Raw genomic sequence first — 7,413 nt, forward strand, 5'->3', positions numbered from 1 at the left:
AATTAAACCTCTGGGTTAATAATAAAAAACCCCTTAACCCGGAGGAGAGTCAATATGCGGAAGTGTGGCTAGAAAGACCGAGAGCTAGACTTTATCCGCTGAATGAAATAAAAACTAAACAAAAGAAAAAGAAGGAAGAGTTAGACGAAACCCTTCTAACCCCCCCTCCTTACATTCCTCCTCCTGCTCCCGCAGAAGTCCCCAGAGCGCCCACTCCCCCACCAGAGTCGGAACAAGGGTCTCCCCCTCTTCCTAGACGCGTAACTAGAAGTCAAAAAGGGGCAGCTCAGATGTACCCCCTAAGGGAAATACCCATGGGGGGACCTCAACCTGTGATCGGATATATTTCCGTACCCCTAAACTCGGCTGACCTACGAGATTTTAAAAGAACCGAAATGGGAAACTTAATTGAGGACCCACTGGGAGTGGCAGAAAGATTAAATCAATTTTTGGGACCAAACCTTTATACTTGGGATGAGATGCAATCTATCCTTGGTCAATTATTTACTACCGAGGAAAGAGATATGATTAGACGAGCAGGAATGAGACTGTGGGATGCTCAACATGCCCAGGGACCCCAAGCAGATATTAAATGGCCACTTCAAAGACCTAATTGGGATAATCAGGATCCGGTGCATAGAACTCATATGCAGGACCTGAGAACTATAGTAATTCAGGGAATTAGAGAAGCAGTACCCCGTGGCCAGAATATCAATAAAGCATTTAATGAAATGCAAAAGAAAGATGAAAGCCCTACTGAGTGGCTGGAACGACTGAGGAAAGCCCTTCAGCTGTACTCTGGGGTAAATCCAGACGACCCTTTAGGGCAAGCGCTCCTCAAAACTCAGTTTGTGGCAAAATCATGGGAAGATATTAGAAAGAAGATTGAAAAGTTAGAAGACTGGCAGAATAGAGGGTTGGATGAATTATTGAGGGAAGCTCAGAAAGTCTATGTAAGGCGGGAAGAAGAGAGCAACAAGCGACAAGTAAAAATGATGGTAGCAGCGGTCAGAGAGGATCGCAAAGGACGAACTGGTGAACACAGATCTGCTGGAACGAAACAAGGGAACGTAATAGTAAAGAAGGAGCAGAGATGTTGTTTTTACTGTGGAAAGAAGGGACATATAAAGAAGAATTGCAGAGAAAGGATCAGGGATGAGGGAATATTGAAAACGGAATAGGAGAGTCAGGGGCTCTATATCTTAGGGGACCGGAGTCATCATGAGCCCTTGATAAAATTAAAAATAGGTCCCCATAAACAAGAGTTCACCTTTTTAGTAGACACTGGGGCTGAGAAATCAACTATTAAGCAAATACCTAAGGGATGTAAAGTTTCCCCTGAAAAGGTACAAGTAATTGGGGCAAAAGGAGAACCCTTTAAAGTAAGCAAAATCAAAAATGTGGTATTCGAAACTGAAAATAAATTTGGAATGGGTGAACTCTTGCTCGTCCCTGAAGCAGAATTTAATCTGTTAGGACGAGATTTAATTGTTGAATTGCAATTAGAAATTAAAGTGAAAAATCAGGAGCTAACAGTGTCTGCTTATCCTTTAACCGTGGATGATCAAAAACAAATTAACCCCGATGTCTGGTACTCTCCGGACACAATTAGTAGACTGAAAATCCCACCGATTAAAATCCAACTTTCCGAACCCCACATACCTGTGAGGGTAAGGCAATATCCCATATCCCTAGAAGGACGGAGGGGATTAAAACCAGAAATTGATCGATTGTTAGCACAAGGAATCTTAGAGCCTTGTATGTCACCCTTTAACACCCCCATTCTGCCTGTAAAGAAACCAAATGGGAAATATCGACTCGTACATGATTTAAGGGAAATAAACAAAAGAACTATCACCCGATTCCCTGTAGTAGCAAATCCATACACACTGCTAAGCAAGCTAGGACCCCATAACTCCTGGTATAGTGTGGCTGACTTAAAGGATGCCTTTTGGGCCTGTCCACTGGCAGAAGAATGCCGTGATTATTTTGCCTTTGAATGGGAAGACATAGAGACAGGCCGTAGACAGCAATTGAGATGGACTGTGCTTCCCCAAGGGTTCACTGAGTCCCCTAATCTGTTTGGACAGGCCCTGGAAGAGCTCTTAAAAGAATACCAGGTACAAACGGGAAACGTGCTGTTACAGTATGTAGATGATCTGCTCATAGCAGGGAATAATAAGGAGGATGTAAGGAAAGAAAGCATTCGACTCCTAAACTTTCTTGCACAAAAGGGACTACGAGTATCACAAGAAAAGTTACAATTTGTGGAGGAAAAAGTGAAATATTTGGGGCATTATTTGTTTAACGGCAAGAAGATATTGGATCCAGAGCGCATTAAAGGAATTCTGGAATTACCTATGCCTGTCACTAAGAGGCAAATTCGGCAGGCATTAGGGCTATTTGGGTATTGTAGGCAATGGATAGAGAACTACAGCTTTAAAGTTAAATTTTTATATGAACAACTGTCTAAAGACAAAATACCCAAGTGGACCCCTCAGGATCAAGAGCAGTTTGTCAGTCTCAAAAGGGAGCTAAGTCAAGCACCGGTTTTAAGCCTACCAGATTTAAAGCGGCCATTCCATTTATTTGTTAACATACATGAAGGAATGGCATTCGGAGTATTAACTCAGGAATGAGCCGGACAAAAGAAACCGGTGGCATACCTATCAAAGCTGTTGGACCCTGTGAGCAGGGGTTGGCCGAGTTGTTTACAAATCATTGTTGCTGCTGCCTTATTACTTGAGGAAACGAATCGCATTACCTTTAATGGAGAAGTTGTCTTATATGCGCCTCATAACATCAGGGGAGTGTTACAACAAAAAGCAGAAAAATGGCTTACAGATAGCCGATTATTAAAGTATGAGGGAATACTTATAGAATCCCCTAAACTATCTTTGAAAACTATTGGAGCAGTTAACCCCGCTGAATTTTTGTACCCAGGAGAAGGTAATGAACTATTGCACAATTGTTTTCAAACAATTGAACAGCAGACACGCATTAGGCCAGACTTAGAAGAAGAAGAACTACAATGTGGAGAAGTATTATTTATAGATGGGTCATCACGAATAGTGGAAGGTAAACGATTGTCCGGATATGCCATCGTTAAGTCGGAAAAAGGAGAATTTAAGACAATAGAATCAGGCCCCCTGAGTGCCAGCTGGTCGGCTCAAGCCTGTGAGCTGTATGCATTGTGGAAAACATTAGTGTCACTGAAGGGAAAGGATGGAACTATATATACAGACTCACGCTATGCGTTCGGAGTAATACACACTTTTGGAAAAATATGGGAGGAAAGAGGATTTGTTAACTCACAGGGAAAAGAACTGATACACCCGGAATTAATTCGGCGAGTTCTGGGGGCATTGAAAATGCCGAATAAAATAGCAGTTGTACATATAAAGGGACACCAGCGAGGTACAAGTTATCAAATTAGGGGAAATAATGCAGCTGATACAGAAGCAAAACGAGTGGCAGGCAATTATGGTATGATTTTGACTATGCAACAAGTACCTGTTAGTAAAAATTTAAGTTTTGAGTCTGCAGAAAAGGAAAAACTAGAACAAATGGGAGCTAAGGAACAAGATGGTAAGTACATATTGCCAGATGGGAGGGAAGTCTTGCCGAAGGGCATAGCACTCGAGATATTTTCAAAAATACACAGTAGAACACACTGGGGAACCCAGGCGTTAGTTGATCATTTCAATCAACAGTTTGCCAGTATAGGCGTATATAACATAGCAAAGACAGTCACGGCAGCCTGCGAGACCTGTCAAAAGGTTAATCGAAGCAACATGAGACAAAAACCTCTTGGAGGACGTTCCCCAGCATACAGACCTTTCTCACACATACAAGTGGATTTTACTGAACTACCCAGGGTAGGGCGTTACAAACATTTATTAGTAATGGTGGATCATTTAACACATTATGTTGAGGCTTTTCCTACCTCCAAGGCAACTGCTAACCAGGTTACTAAAGTGTTACTTGAACACATTATACCTCGATATGGAGTACCTGAAGTAATCGACTCGGACAGAGGAACACACTTTGTGTCAAAAATTGTTAAAGATCTAGCTGAAAGCTTGGGGATTAAGTGGGAATACCATACACCATGGCATCCACAAAGTTCGGGAAAAGTTGAAAGGATAAATGGAGAAATCAAAACTATTTTGACTAAATTAATGATAGAAACCAAATTATCATGGATTAAGTGCCTACCCATGGCACTATTAATTCTCAGAACCAGACCCCGAGCAGATGTAGGAATATCAGCGTTTGAAATGGTGTATGGAATGTCTTATAGAATTGAAAGTCCACAAACAAATGTTTTAATTCGAGACCGTGTGATTAATGAATATGTTTCACAATTAGCAGAACATCGTAACAAGCTTTGGGAACATGGACTGATTGTACAACGACCCCCGTTGGACTTAAAAATTCATAATGTTAAACCTGGGGATTGGATATTGATTAAAGTGTGGAAGGAAGAAACCCTAAAACCCAATTGGGAGGGACCTTATCTTGTTTTGCTTACAACAGAAACAGCTGTCCGAACTGCTGAGCGTGGATGGACTCATGCTAGTCGCATTAAAGGCCCAGTGACGAGACCCCACTGGAAAGTAATCAGTACTCCAGGTGACACCAAGATAACCCTGAAAAGATAACGTAATGATAAAGACTTTATTCGATTATTTTACCGCATTACCTCTCGGTATAAAGTGTATATTGCTGTTTATATTTGCTATAATTATTTCTCTTTTTTTCTATTATATATGGAAGCGTACAAAGTGTGTTGAAGGAAATTGCTAAACTTATGCAACCTCACAATATTAAATATAGAAAATATGTTGATGTAAATAATATATGCACTCTAGATATATGAATTAGGTGTAATGATTTGAACTGCAATTGTTATCCATTTGCTTGTTTTAGGTGTAAGGTATGCCAGGATAAATGGTAGACACATTGTGAATGTGGATACCCTCCAATAGGAGTTTGCACACAATGTTGGAAAATCCAAAGAACTCTCACTGAGTGGAAATTAAAACAATTAGAGTCTAAACAAAAAAATTATTCGGGAATCCCATGAGTGGTGGGAAATTTTTGCCAAAGGAATAAACCCTCGATATTATTGCTACCACTCCAACGAACCAGTCCCCTTTGTAGCTGAAATTTTGGTTATAAAATGCAGAAGGGAAGTACTGACCGTGTCTTACTTTGCCCCATTAGTTAAAGCTGCAAAGTGGGAAGCCTATATAAACAGGCAGAAAGCCCGAAACAGCTGTTCTCCTGAAGAATTCCCTTGCTGCCGAGAAGATGGTACACCCCGTGGCTCGAAGCAACCGAGTCGACGGGCGAGGCAGAGGAGGAACAAACTGTGGAGAAAAGAACCAGAACGATGGGACACAAAAGCAGCAATGGCCGAACTTCCCCAGGACTGATAAAAATATACTTAAATTGACAAAATTGACAGACACCCTTTTTCCTGGTATACCGTTAGTTTTGTTATTGATAATAACCCAAGCAAATGGAAACCCTCATGAACCTATGAAATGGACGATTGGTCGATGGGAGGACCAAACAGTAATTGGCATTAATGTCACTGCCGGAGCCCCCACATTCCGAGCAGCGCTGTGCCAACTAGCACCTATAGAACCATGCTTAAATCTGAAAGGATATTATTTGTGTCCTGCTTCCAACCCAGGCAAAGGGTATTGCAACTATCCAAACGAGTATTATTGTGCGTCCTGGGACTGTGTAACCCTCGCTGCAGCATGGCAGCCGGGTAGGTCAGACCCTTTCCTCAAGACTCAGTGGGGTCCTGAGGGATGTACACCTCCTCGATATGATTCCTCGGGAGGTATCATAAGTCCAGGAAATTGTGCTCATATAATTCTTACAATATTGCAACCGGACGATTTTGGGTGGATAACAGGAAGAACATGGGGAATTAGATATTGGGAACCAGGTGTAGATAGAGGAGGGCTTATACTTATACGAAAAGTTAAACTTCCACACGATCCCTTACCAGTAGGACCAAACCTGGTCCTGAATCCACCCACTTTCTCTGAAGAAAAGGTTGCCCCCGCAAGCGTCGCAACCAATTCTCCAAACTCCCTTTCGGAAACAACTAATGACATTGTGACTGAATTCTCCTCATCCAGGGATCGAGAGTTGTCAGAATCCAAAGACCCCTTATGGAATCTAATGCAAGCCTCTTATCGTGCCCTTAATGAAAGCAAACCAAATTTAACTAAAGAATGTTGGTTATGTTATAATGTTAGACCACCATATTTTGAGGCAATTGGAAAACCAGGTAGGATTCAATGGTCTAATGGTTCAAACCCACGAGAATGCCCATGGGATGACCAGAGGAACCATACGCAAGGAATTACTATTCAATTAGTAACAGGTCAAGGAAAATGTATAGGTACAGTGCCCGAAAAATATCAGCCTTTGTGCAATAAAACAGTCACTAACACCAATATAGAGAAACACAAGAATCAAAATGACAAATGGGCTATCCCGACACCAGGAGCTAAATGGGTTTGTTCAGACATCGGAGTAACGCCTTGCCTATCCCTAAACGTGTTTGATCAATCTCAGTTTTGCGTACAGGTGATTATTGTTCCTCGTCTAATCTATCACACCTCTGAGGAGGTGTTACGCCACTTTGAAGGAGACCTGAATAGGCAAAAACGAGAGCCAATTACAGTAGTAACCCTAGCTACCCTGCTGATAGCGAGCGGAGTTGGAGCAGGTACAGGCATAGCCTCCCTAGTGAAAGGTCAGGAGTTACAAAGTTTGCAGATGGCTGTAGATGAAGATTTAGCAAAAATAGAACAATCTATCCAAAATTTAGCCACTTCAGTAAAGTCTTTATCAGAAGTAGTACTGCAAAATAGAAGAAGATTAGATCTATTGTTTTTAAAGGAAGGAGGGTTATGTGTAGCTCTCAATAAAGAATGTTGCTCTTTTGCTGACCATACTGGAGTAGTCCAGGACACCATGTCTGAACTCCGGAAAAGGTTAGATCAACGTAAGAAAGATCGTGAGGCGGGCAAGTCATGGTACGAAAACTGGTTTAATGTTTCACCTTGGCTAACCACTTTGTTGTCCGCCTTAGCAGGACCGCTTATCATGTTGATTTTGGGACTCATATTTGGGCCTTGTATATTACGCTATATTTTACACTTTATTAAAGAACGGTTTGACATAGCTAAACTGCTTATTTTAACTACGAGGTCTGGGGCAAAATATAAGAGTGTATCTATTAATGAAGATGAAGATTGTTATGAATGCATTATGCCACGTGAGAACTATGCCTTTTGTAATTGTGAGGTATTACCTTGTGAGTGTTATGATAAATGTTGGGATTGTGGAAAAAGGTTTGTTCGCAGTGCCGAAAATGAA

The sequence above is a fragment of the Strigops habroptila genome, chromosome 8 (assembly GCF_004027225.2).
Source record: "Strigops habroptila isolate Jane chromosome 8, bStrHab1.2.pri, whole genome shotgun sequence".
Taxonomy (NCBI): domain Eukaryota; kingdom Metazoa; phylum Chordata; class Aves; order Psittaciformes; family Psittacidae; genus Strigops; species Strigops habroptila.